The sequence below is a fragment of the Aphelocoma coerulescens genome, assembly GCF_041296385.1.
Source record: "Aphelocoma coerulescens isolate FSJ_1873_10779 chromosome Z unlocalized genomic scaffold, UR_Acoe_1.0 ChrZ, whole genome shotgun sequence".
NCBI lineage: Eukaryota > Metazoa > Chordata > Aves > Passeriformes > Corvidae > Aphelocoma > Aphelocoma coerulescens.
Genome location: NW_027184085.1, coordinates 26,725,217 through 26,738,773, shown reverse-complemented (window position 1 = coordinate 26,738,773; position 13,557 = coordinate 26,725,217). Strand labels below are relative to the sequence as shown.

The 13,557-nt window shown below is 40.7% G+C and overlaps 1 long non-coding RNA gene across 3 annotated transcripts in view; it reads left to right on the top strand.

Moving 5' to 3' along the window:
* Positions 1-12,325, top strand: part of LOC138103518 (uncharacterized) — a 42,180-nt gene extending 29,855 nt beyond the window's left edge. For all 3 annotated transcript variants that reach the window (XR_011147741.1, XR_011147739.1, XR_011147740.1), the window contains one exon: positions 11,837-12,325. This is a non-coding gene — a long non-coding RNA (uncharacterized lncRNA). The remainder of the gene's footprint in view (positions 1-11,836) is intronic.
* Positions 12,326-13,557: the final 1,232 nt, after the last annotated feature.

Here is a 13,557-nt window from a genome sequence, read left to right as displayed (position 1 = left end):
GTGCAGTACACCTGGAACCGACTGCCCCAGGGGTGGAAGCACAGTCCCACCATCTGCCATGGACTGATCCAGACTGCACTGGAAAAGGGTGAGGCTCCAGAACATCTGCAGTACATTGATGACATCATTGTGTGGGGGAACACCACAGAAGAACTGTTTGAGAAAGGAGAGAAAATATCTAGATTCTCCTGGAAGCTGGTTTTGCTATCAAAAAGAGCGAAGTCAAGGGACCTGCTTGAGAGATCCAGTTCCTGGATTAGAGGCTGCACTAAGCCTGATGTGATCAACTGCAACTCCAGTGACTTCAAGGGCTGTTGTCCCACTGTCAACCTCACTGAAATTACTTTTTCAGTGACAGTGAAATAATTCCCATCAAATACAAATTACTTAGAAGCATCTGGATAGAACTTAACCATACAAGTTAAACCTATTTTTCATAGCTATCATCAGTGAACTGAAGACAGGAAACCAATCTAATTTTACTGTTTTATTAAGTTGTAAGAGTTGAACATGGCTACACCACAGGTAACTTCCTATAGAGAGCTTCCATTACAAACACAAAATCCTGTCCAGGGAAGCAGGACCAGACTATATTAGAAAAATTAATTTCAAGCAATTTACATCTGTTCATTGCAAAAGCAATTTGTCTTGCAGCCACTACATTGAGAGAGAGGCATTTGTCTTTGTTTTGAAAATGTAACGTAACAGTGAAAAGCAAGAAGACTGCCAAAGACCAGACTGAAAGGACTTGTGGGTTTGCCAGATAGGTCAGAGTTGGGATTGTCTGCCAGTTACGGACCTGAAGCATCTCTACTAGGTCTGACTGGGATGAAGGTCATTTTCACCATAACAGCTCCTGTGGTGCTGGTAACAGACCAATGTTTCAGATACTGCTGAACAGTGTTTGTGCAGTGTGAAAGCCTTCTCTGCTCGCTCCTACCACAGTGAATAGATAGGAATGTGTGAGAGGTAGGATGGGGGCACAGCTAGGCAGATGACCCAAACTGACCAAAGAGATTTTCCATGCCCTATAGTGTCATGTTCAGCAATAAAAGACAGGGAAGAGTGGATAGCTATCTGTTGCTTGGGAACTGGTGGGGCATCATTCTAGCACAGGAGATGGTTAGTGATTGTCCTTGTGTCATGAGCTCTGTTTTTTTTCCCCGATTTCTTCTTCCACTTTTCCATTGCCTGTTAAACTGTTCTTACCTTGACCCATGATTTTTATGGGGTTTGCTCTTTCTTTGTGTCTTTCCCCATAAAACTCTCTTTGGGGGTGGGGAAGTGAGTAAATGTCTGTGTAATGCTTAGGTGCCCGCAATAGTTTAGCATAACTAATATAAATATCAGTTTTCAGATAGGTATGTGCTTAAAACCCATGAACTAAGGAACTGAAGCTTTTTGTAGAACAGTTCTGTGCTCTAAAGTCCAGAGCAGAGAGGAACAGGCAGAGAAATTCCTCACATTTTCTGGAGAACACCATGTGGAATGAGGCAGGGCCTCTGAATCACTCCAGACCTTGCCTTGTCTTCTTTGTCTTTCATAGTCAACGGTGGTGACTGATGAGATAGCCTTTAAACTGCAGCCACCATGAGAAGGCTTTTATCAAGACAGATGAGGACTGCTAATAGCACTTTACTTGCTTGTTTCAAACCATTGTGTTCTTTCCAACCTGAAAGTTTTACTGCCCTTTGTGGATTTCATGTTTCATGGAGGGCTGGCATTCCTTTCTCCTAAGAGAAAGCTGGAAATGTGAGCAAAACTGCAAAACCATGATTTTGAATATGAAATAGTCAAAATATTTCCCTGGTTTAGCTGAGGAAAAAGTAATTTGCAGAGGAAAGTTCCATGCCCTTAAAAAATCGGTTAAGGACATAGAAAATATATGTTCACACCCAAGGAACTGATCCTTCAATAAGAAGCTGCTCTAGTGTGTTATCCTTGAAGCCAGCACATCTCTGCTCTGCATGATCTGAATGCAGGGTCAAGTCCTATACTTGCTGAGGATTGAATTTAGGGAGTGCAAACACAAAGATAAACGTTATACAGGGCCTGGCTGGGGTGGAGTTAATTTTCTTCCAGATGGTGCTCTGTTTTGGATTTGTGACTAAAGCAGAGGTGATGGCACCATGTTGTGGCAGGGCTTGTATGGCACTGGGGCTTTCTCTTTTCCCAGCTCTGCCTCAGCAGAAGGTTGGGGGAGCATGAGATGTTGGGAGAGGATGTAACCAGGACGCTTGACCCAAACTGACCAAAGGGATATCCCATGCCATAGAATATAATGGGTGGAGAGCATTTGGGGTTTTTTTGAATGGAGGCTTTGCTTGAAGACTAACCTGGTGTTAGTATCAGTGTGCTTGTGAGTGGCTTCTTTGCATCACTCGCTTTTGTTTTACTCTTGTTTATTGTTGTTTTCTTTCTTTTTCCTTCTTCCTTGTTCCTTTCCATTTTAAACTATTTTTATCTCAACCCCTGAATTTTCTTGCTTTTGTTCTTCCTATTCTCTCCTTGTCTGACAGTGGGGGAGTGATAAAGTAGCTGTGTGGGGCTGACATGTCTACCAGCCTTAATCCACAACAAATCCTGCCTAAAATAATCATCATCTGTGGCACCTGCCAGGCAGAACTCACACAGGACCTGATTTTCACTCACATGCATGAAGTTACTAATGGCTTGAATGTTTGTTGAATAAGGCCCCGAAACAGAAAAGAGGCATTGAGGCTTCTGGGAGGGAGAATGGCGCAGATGAGCTTTATAATATTTAGACAAAATAATTTTTTACAACTGGCAAATCTTACTTTGTGTATCCATAGAACTGCTTTTAAACAGGTGCTTCCAGATCCAGTTTGCATGTAGCCATCAATCTGTTCAACCCAGAAGACAGTCTCATTTGAAAGCTTGTCTATTGAATTGTGACTGGTATCTCCATAATGGCAACATTTTTTAACAAGCTGTGGCAGAATGGCCCCCCCTAGGAGGTCCTGTTACTTATCAGCTGATGAGATAGCTCAGGGCATCTTCCCCCTCACATGCATTTGCTAATTGCTGAAACAACTCAGTCAGGACAGCTTGTCTTGTAGCAAGTTATTTAGGCGCCATGGAGGTGACATTCCCAACTGACAAAAAATATCTTGCCTTGAAAGCAAGATTGCAGGAAGATAAGCTTGAATTTCTGAGTGACAGACACTGCACTTTACAAACTATAAAAGCTACACCATACTTTCACAAAGCAGAAATCTTCTGCACATTCCCTGGAAATGTGTGGGAATCTCTCCTCGAGATTTGGGATGCCTATCTTGAGTCACTCTCTTGAGGGTTGAGTGAAAGGTCTCTGTGTACCCCGTCATCAATTCGGTGGTAAGTTACATTGACTCCTAATCTATACTATTTCTTTGCTAGCTGTAGTATAGGTACTTTACTATCATGGACTGTTTTATGTAATCTACTAGTAGTTCTTTTGTTTTATCTTGTGTAGTAACTAACTCTATTTAAGGCCTTTTGTCTGTTAATCTCCTGTCTATTTAATAAATAATCCATTTTATAATAGACCTGATCTGCCATTCTTGAGAACTTGTGAGCCACAGCAGTTCGGGTGCAGGTCACCTAAGTAGAGCTGCTGTGAAAAATCTGAGCCTAAGGCGGATCTGTCCAAAGCTCTCACTTGATCCATAACACAAGTGTATGAAAAAGGACTTACATCTGAAAAGGCACCAAGACATTCACATTGTTAAAAGCTTTCAATATTTTTTACCTCCTGGACAGAAGAATCATGTATCAATAACAGTGGAAAAAACTAACTTGGCTTTAAATTAAAGATTTTCTTTATAACTTAAAAGAAAACCTGAATGCTGAACCTGCGCAAACGCTCTAATTTATCTGTTTATTTCCAGTTCGGGGGGAAGCTAGTGATATCTACATTGCAATACTGCCTTAGTATAACACTGTGTAATAAACATTTCTCAGTAATTGCTAGCATTAGTGTTACACAACCACTAATACCTTACCTTGGGTGCATCATCCCAGAAAATACTAAAATGTGAGTATTTCCCACTTGGAAAAGCTGAGATATCACCTTAGCCTTTCTCTACTTGATTTAATGTGCTCTAGCCAATATCCTGTCAAGCTGACATTTGAATGCAGATAACACTGGCATATATATATCTGTAAGTGAAAGAAATATTTCAATCCTACTGAGAAGAGATAGAATGTGAGTGGTTTACCGAAGACTACAGATAGTGAACATGGGAAATATCTTTTTGGAGCAACAAACACTGATCTGTTAATATCAGTGATTACTCTCATATGGTGAATTAGGGTTACCTGGACACTTATTAGACAGTATTAAACATAACCTTTGGATAGTTAAATGACATGTAAATTAATTATAGCATAAACAAGTGATGCTTGCATGAGTTTTTGATTGGATTCAAGATCAGAATATGCAAAAGCAGTCAGAACCAAGCTGGATGTTGTTCAGCAGATCCTGTTCTGGTTTTTAATCACAGGTTCAGAACTGAACATCATTCCAAACGTGTGGTAAAGTTAGAGTTTTCTGTCTTGATTTATGAAAATAAAAAATGATCCATGGCCCCTAGCCTGAAAGATGCATCTCCTACTATCTCTTCTAGCTGAGCTCAACTGACAAACTTAGGTTTGATCTACTCCAGTTCATAAAGTATGGAGATATTGGCAGGGACTTTGCAGCTTTGGTCTTGTTTCCCTGTCACAGTGGCCTGTAAATCTATAAAATCACATCTTTCTGATTACTTGCTTACACTTTTTGTCCACGCCCACTCAGCTGACATATGCTTTTACCAGTCACTCTTGATAAAACAGCTTGAACTAGAAATAAATGCTGATCTAAAAACTCATAACACACCTTCAAATCCACTCTGTTGAGAGCAAATCTATTTTCTTCTAATGAAGGTACAGCTGCTTACAGAAGTGATGAATATGGCACTGCGACAAGACATAAGCATGTGTTTAACTGTAAGGATGTGCTTAAATTCCCAAGCACTCTCAGACTTAAAGTATGTGTTCATTTGACCTGAGAATTCTGTTGCTGATTCTAATAACTGCGAAGAAAGCTGCTAAGCTGATGATGCTATAGGAGTTGACATGGTGATAACTATGTCGGTATCATCTTAAAAAATAGATATTTTTCTCCTTGTTGTGCTTGTAAATGCCATGACAGAAGAGAACATGGCTTTCCAGGCTGTTTGTTTGTCAGTTTGTTTATTGTTAGGATTCATGAAAGAGATGTAGGTAATTGCATTGGAAATATTTTCCATGGGTTTTGGGTATTTCAGTAGATATTTATGGACAAAGTTAGCCTGATGACAGATTTTGTAAGAGTATAAGGGAGTCTAGTGAAGTAATTTGAATCACTAGAAAAGGGGACCAATGTCAATCAGGTTTCTTCGGGGCTTCCAAGCAATGTTGTATACTTGTGACTATTGCACCAGCATGAATAAGGTGCTTCCTTCTCCCTGCAGGGTAGCACCACTGAAAGAACAAGATTGAAATACACTTGTTCTCATCATTGCTTCAGGTATAAGTGAAGAATAACTGGTTTCAGGTAGTGAAGGCTGTGACTGAAAAGCATGTAGCATCATGCAGTTTGAGCTAAATTACATCCATGCAATGAATTAAGCATAGACTTTGTGCTTTTTGCCCAGGCATGTTCAGCAAATGAACTTGTTTAGTAAGGCAGTACAAAGATGCTGTACTAGACTGACCTCCACAATACTGGAAGGAAAAAGTGTGAGCCTGGATCAGGAATTAACTTAGGTGAGGTGTTTCCTTTACATGATCTGGAAGGGCTGAACATGTATATACCATGGGTAAGTCCACGTAGAGTTGTACAAAGCTTTAATCTTCCAGAAAATGGTGTGAGTGTTCTGCAGTCTTGAGGTTTTTTCAGGTTGACCGACAGTACTTTTCCTGGAAATATGATGTTTGCTGTGAGCCAGCCTGCTCGTGTCTGCTGTCCAGCCTGTGCATCTCCTTCCAGGGCGGGTGAAGCCCATTCTCTCTGTCTGCACATTCTTCTCCCATCCTCTGCATTTGAATGTTTCCTGGCCAGTGTCTTGTGATTTTTGTTTTAATCACTGCTTTTTCCTCCTTAGCCATGATTGCATCATGCATTGTGAAATGTTGATAGGATTGGAAGTCACTGTATGAATAATACCATACTTTTTATTTTGTATTGTAATAATATAAATATTTTCTTACAGTATCCTTCTATTACATATAACACAGGGTGATTCATTGTTACATGCACTCCTTGCATTTCAGAATGTCATGTGCTGGATCAGACATTACTCTGACAATATGACAAGTGCCTTTGTCACAGTTTCTTATGTATTTACACCCCCCCCTGGGTAACATATTTTGTTGAATTAACTCTGAAATGGTACATTTTCTATCAGCACACTTATGCTTGAGAATGTATTGTACTTCTGCTTTGATTTTTACAGCAGTTGATTAAGAAAGGACTGGATTAACTTCATCATATTCACAATGAGGAAGGAAAATACATGCATGCTGAATACTTTAGTTATAGTGGTGCATAATAAGTCATTTGTTGTTTCATGAGGTATCCCAAAATACAAGTTACAGTACAGATAACAAATGAAAGCTTAAATTGCCTAAAGATAATAGTTTAGGTAGCACTGCATTTGTAAACAAAGAACACTTATACTTACGCTAAGCGTCAGGATGACTATTTTTTTCCCCATTTGGAGAATCTATTATTAGCTTTCTTATGTCCATTCTGGCTTAATTTTCTGCAGCCTAGATTGGCTCTGGCGTCATTATATTTCAGGTTCTTTCTACTATTGTGTCCATGTCCTTACTTATCCATCATTTTATTTGGCTTGCCGTTTCAGATGTTAGATGTAAGCTGTGATATTTATCTAGGCTCTCACAATAAATGGCTTTGGAAGAGTCATCAGAATGCTTTGGCAATGCCTCTGTCCACCTCTTGAAGAGCAACCTGATGGAACTACCTTCTGTCTGATTCAATTGTTCCCTTCGTTCTCCCCTCCATCAACAGCTGTTACAGAAATTTAGAAAAATGCATGTATTGCATACACACACACACTCCTCAACTGCTGGACAAAAAACACTTTACCACTTTATACCCTTCATATAAATTGTAATAGACCTCTGGCAACTCCTGTTAGAGAAGGTGAGTTACTACACTGAACTACACGATAGCATACATCTAAAAAGATTTTGTGTTAATCACGGAGGGTATCACAGAACTGCCGGAATTTATCTGGATTCAGCCTATAAAGAACATGCAGATGGCAGTTTTAAGTCCTATAGGCTGTCACTGAGCTGAGTACCATAGAATAAGAGAAAAAGAAATTACTGAAATGCATAGTTATAAATGTCATTAGTTTTTGCAGGCCGAACCAAGTATTCAGCCTGTTATATGGGTTGTATCCATGTTATATCAATACAGGTTTTATCAATACAATTTATGCTTGTATGGATTATAGGCTATGATTCAAAAGGAGAAGGCCTATGTAGAACCAGCCTAACTTCCCATTAAGGGGAGACTAAAGTTTTGTGGCTGTTAATTAAAATATAGAAGTTTTATTATAAAAGTAAATAAAGACCCAAGTGATAGGTGCTCCAGCTTTTTTCAGGGCAAGCTGATCCATGCAATCTAGTCCCATTCACACAGGAGTAGATTGACATCAATTGTACAATGTGATCTTTGTTGCCAAGATTTTCTGTGAAGCCTATTAGTGTCTACTCTGGTCAAAGGAAAAATAGTACAGGTCATTGAAGAAAATAAAATACGTAGAAATAGTGTGACTAAAGTACAGTAATTTTGCCAGACAAGGAAAAAACATGATTAACAATACTCAATTCATGCTCTAAGCTTACTACAGACACTAACAGATGGACTTGCCTGTGAAGAAGGAAGCTGAAATAACCATTGCAAACACAACCTAAACCATGAAAGTGGAGCTGGAGGTCCTGGCCAGAATACCTCTTAAGAATAAGGTATCCAAAATGAACAATGCAGCCATAAATAAGCTAACAACATTTGGAAGATGCAGGAAGAGTAGACAGGAAAATAAAACGTGTAGTGATGACATTTTCATGGTCTCACTTTTTATTGACCTCCAACACTACCTCCTTGATTTATAAGTTGGGAATTTTTTATGCAAAAGTATGGGATCTGGTAGAAAAAAATAAGGATGGTATTAGAATGCAGCTCCTTCTGTGTCACAGAGAAGGAAGTATTAATCAGAGCTGCACAATAACTGCAAGCAGCTGAGAATACCCATAAATATGGCTGAGACACAGAGCTTTCTGTGCAACATCAGAGGCATATTGAAATGACAAAATGGAGAAATAATTGCCAAACTGGTGATGACCATCACTGTTCATCATGCTTTGCATAGCACTGAGCATGCTGAGTGCCCTTCCCTATGCCAGCTACCTGGCTGAGCTGTTGAGACTTTGTTAATGTTGCAGGCAAATGAGAGTCAGATGGCAAAAGTGTTCGAGGTAAGGGCTTCTTTCTCTTCCATCACTGTAAACAGTATAATTCACACTCACAATGACAGATAAGGACTTAATTCATAAAGAACACATCAGCATTGAATGCATTTGTGATTATTTACTTATTGCAGGAGCCACGTGTGGATGAAGCCACCTTGCCTAGATGTAATCGGAGAATTATAGGTTATGATGAGTTAGAAGGGACCCAAAATAGTGAAAGTGTTTTAAAAACTTTTACAAAGGATGTTTGTGTAGAGTGTCCCTGAGAGTCCATGCCATTTTAGGAGGAGTGTGGCAGAGGGAATAACCTGCAGCCCAAGAGGTGGTTTCTTCTGAATTTGAAATAAAAGGGCATGGAAGTTCCTATTATGAAAGGAACAAGAAAATGACATCCCTGGCCCTTCTTTTTTTTTTTTAATTGCTGCCACTTTTTCTTCAAAACCAATTTCAGCATGGCTTCAATCGGACATTTTCCAGATGCTGGCACTAAATTTTTCTTCACAGTCAGATGTCTGAATTGAATTGTTCCTCTTTTGGTTTTCCAGAGTACAGCTCACTTTCAAATGAAGAAGCTGAGAGCATTCTCTATTTTCCCATGGTCCATGTTGTTAATTGTGGGCAGCTGCACAGCCCAAAGAGAATTCCTGAAAGGACCATGCTTCAGGGCTGTTAATTTGCTGGCATGGCTTCATGGGTATAGAGAGTGTGTTTTAAGGGATTTGCTAGCAGTGACTCCAGCAAGAGCTTGTGACAATACAGAAAGTGACACTGCAAAATATCTTTAATGATTGATTCCCATCTTTTTTAATATTAACTTGGATCTGTATATAAATAGATCAGGGCTCTGTTATTGATTTGCATTTACACGATTTCCATTCAATGTGTTTATAATGTAGTTTTGGCTTTGTGGGGCTCAAAATAACAGAACACAAAAATCACGTATCTGTATTCAGAATGTGTTAATATACTCATTTTATCAACCTGTTTTTCAGAATATACTTATGCCATTCAAGTGATTTAGTTCAAAGCTAAGGTCTAGTCTGCCTAAGAATTGGCAAAAAATGGGTGATCTTAACTCAGCTTAGACCAGATCTTTGTGGTTTTCTTATCTTGATGTAAAACCTTGTGATCAAATTCTGGGTATTAGACACAGGAGCACTACATAGGAAGGGCAGCTGAAAACCTCACAAGCCCATTATTATGGGTAAAAACTCCTTCCATCATAAAATTATATGATACATGGTGCCACCAGAAAACATGGTAAAATAGACTAAGCTGGCATTCTGTTGAAATTGGAAAATTAAGAAATTAATCTAAACCAAGCAGTCTGAAGCACACAGGGGTGTGTGCTTATATGCATATGGGAGCATATAATGTGCTTGAGAGTAGGAAGGACACATTGTATGATTCATCTTGCTGACAAGCAGAAACATTATTTGATGTCTTAGATGGAGCCCTAATAGTTCACAATTTTGAATAAAGACTCTGAATGCAGTTTTGATAGACAGCAAAATATCTCTATGGTGAACCACCTGCCATCTTCTTATAATTCAAAAGTTGTCTTGTTTATTCATTTACTCCTGACAAAGATAAAATTTCACATAACAGTTTCCATTTACTTTTGATGCAATACTCTTCTAGTGAATGAAACACAAAATTACTAGTCATTATTTCCTTTCTCTTAGTCTACTGTTGCCTTATACAAGGTGTAGGGTGTACATGAAAAAAAAAAAAGATAGTGGTACTGCTGTTCTACTGTGACAAAGAGAGAAAGTGGAGAGGAAGAGGCCTTTTTAGAAAATTTCCATCATAACTCTAGTAGTATGTCATAGTAGAGGGGATGTGTCTATTATTAGTGGACAATTAGACTAACCAGCATGAGATTTTTGCCTTTCAGCTAGGCAGTATACTGTGGGAATTTAATACTGGAAGTTTTACTGCTTTTGGAACATAAAAGTTTTTGAGCTACACTCTCCTGATAACCCCAATACATAAGTTCTAACGCTACATCAGTGAAGTTGATTTATGTATGAATAGAAGGCCAGCATAGATACCTGAAATAAACCATGAGAAATCCAGGCTGCTGCACTTAGGTAGAGGAGACACACATTGAGGTAGGATGAAAAAGCCAGAGGATTAACTTGCGCAGTTTATTTCTCTTCTTCTCCCCACATTTACTCACAACAGGCTGCAAATAAAATCTTAGGGAAAGAGCACAAATGCAATTGTGAAAACCAAGGAAGAGCTTTAGAGGTCACAGATGAAGCTGTCATTAAAAGAAAAGAAAGAGGCGGCTGAGGACAATACAACATTCATGTTGGCTGAATTAAAAACTCTTGAAAGTCTTTCCACACCTTTAAAGAGATGCAGAAGTCAGTGTAACAGAAAATGGAGATACAGTAACTAGATTGAGGTCTGGATTCCCTTAAGTGTTAAGCTGCCACCGCTCCTCAGGACTGCCTGGCCCATGGCTGTGTTTGTGTTTGGAGAGTTCTTCTGTTCATAAGGCTTTGTTAGGCCACAAAAAGGCAGAACTTATACATAAAACTTTACTAAGCTAATTAGCCCAATTAGCTATCAGTCTATACGCTATGGAAAGACATTTACACAGTATTTGTAGGAAAATCATACTCCTAACTGAAATAAGAATGTTGAAAATCTCAATGTGTGTAAGCTAAGGACAACTTGTGTCAGTAGAATTTATTCTTGGGAGGGCTAATAAGATGACCTTCTGTAACTAACCATCCCATTCCTTACCCATGGACAGCTCAGGTGTGTGCAAGACAACTGAGCTGCGTATAAAACAGCTCCTGAACAGCAGTTGCAGTCCAATTATTTTGAAATAAAATTATAACCTTTTATTTCCAAGACAAATTGAACTGAGCTATGGCATTTCAGAAGCAACCTAAGCCTCTGTGTGCCAAAGGTTCAGTACACTCAATACTTTCTCTAAAATACATTGAACAGCTCTTGGGTCACCCAGAAGCAATCTCCTTTTCTCTTTAAAAACTGTGTTTCAGTTTATCTGTGTTTCTACTGTCCAAGTAGACGCCTCAGTGCCAATATCCTGGAATAATCAGCGTAGGTGACATTGCCAATTTTTGCAAGTTGATACTGCAATCCCCAGGAGAGTTGATAAAGGGGGTGATTCACATTCAAATAAACCCTTGGCTCTGACGGTCTGGACAGTGTTTTCCCAACATTACACATGTGACACTTTGTTAAATTTGCTTGCTCTGTAGCTGCTAAAATCATACAAATACATCCATTTTGAAATGGGCTTTATCTCTTTCTTCCCACCACTGTCAAGATGTGACTGGGTATGCTAGAGAAGCTGGTGGAGGTGAAACAAAGAGCTCTTTCACAAGGTAAGGCTGTCTTCATCTCTGATGGAAGTAGGTTTTACTCTATGTGAAAGATTTGACTGCATTTGGGGTTGATTCAAGTTTTCTTGGTGTGCTCTTGCCTTCTTTAGATATTGCTATTTATTTGTAGGCATAGCTGGAAGAAAAGTCTTTCAACTGTTACTGTCGTGATGTGAGTCTAAATGCTGGATGAACAAAGCTGTTGGGACCCAGCAGTCGAAGGTCAATGCCTGTGTATAAACTGCAGAAATAAAATCAATCCACCATAACCTAAGTGTAGATACAAAAATGCTGCTAGCAAGGATTTTCTTGCTATTTTGTAAGTCCGTGAGAGACTTTTCTCTCACACAGAAGAGGTAGCAGGGAATGTAAAAAACCAAGCCATCTGCAACCTTGAAAAGTCTTGTTTATGGTATAGTAGAAAAATATTTTGACAATGGATGTTTTAGGATTTTAGCCAATCACCCCAAGGGGTGGCTGGTCCTTTGTCCAATTAGACTATCAAGAAAAAGGTCTATAAAAGAGTTTGTAAAATAATTAAATAAATCAATCTTGCTGCACAATTCCTGCCTGTGGATCTTCTCTCCTCCTCCTCCCTATGGCTGCGGGACACGGTGCTATACCGTAGGAACCAGGCCTGCGGTAATATTTGGTGTTACCTGATGTGATCTGCACTCTCAGATGTGTCCTGCACGCTGCGAGCCAAGCCGAATTCCTCTAGAGGTACGCTGTTCCCCTTTGCCCCCCGGGACCGGGAAGTCCAACAGGGCTGAGAAATGGCGAACAGCAGCTCACAGAACGACACTGTCGTACTGGTCTGGAAAGGTGTGCTTAGCATATTGCACACCTCCATTCCTGAAAACTCAGTTCAGGAATTATTAGACTGGGCTACCTTAAAAGGGATTTCCATGGACAGAGATACTGTCCTGGACTTTGCGTTATGGCAGGAACTTGGCTGTGCTGTCCGACAGGAGCTCCCGACTGGGGACCCAGCAGCGTTAGAATTATACAAAACCTGGCGTTTGTTATTTTTTTTGCTGACAGACCTTGACTCTGATAGCAGGGCTGGATCGGTGATGAGTGACGGAGGAATGTCCAGGGGGGACCCCGCTGACTGGGCTTCCGGGGCAAATGATGGTGGATTCAGAAACCACCCCCCCAGCTCCACAGGCAGAACCTGCACCGGCTCACCCTGCACAGTCGCAGGACTCTGCGGCCCCCAGGGACCCCGTGCCAGCAGAGGCGGGGGGGTCGGGGCAGCAGGAGGGCCCACAGCCTGCCTTACCGCTCAGCTCGGCAGCGGCCATGGCTTATCCAGGGCCGCAAATCAACGGCTTAGCAAACTGGACGCCAAGAGCAGCTCCTAGCTCGGTTGCGTATGTACCTGGATCTAACTTTTTAGCCAGCGTAGCACCAGGCGTGCCTGCACCGAGACTGCCTGGGTGTGGTCCGCTGCCCTCCTTGGCGCTGGACTGTTCTGCCCAGTCACAGAACCGAGCCATCGACCTTTTAATGCAGCATCTGCCTTTGCTGACAGAGTTACCGAACCTATCCCAAAGGGTGGAGGACCTGTTCAGCTTGCCAGAGCAGCGGATGCCCGAGCCACCTTACTGTGCGGGGTGCGCCGAGCCCGTGCCTCCAGCGCCACCCACACTGCCCACGGGAG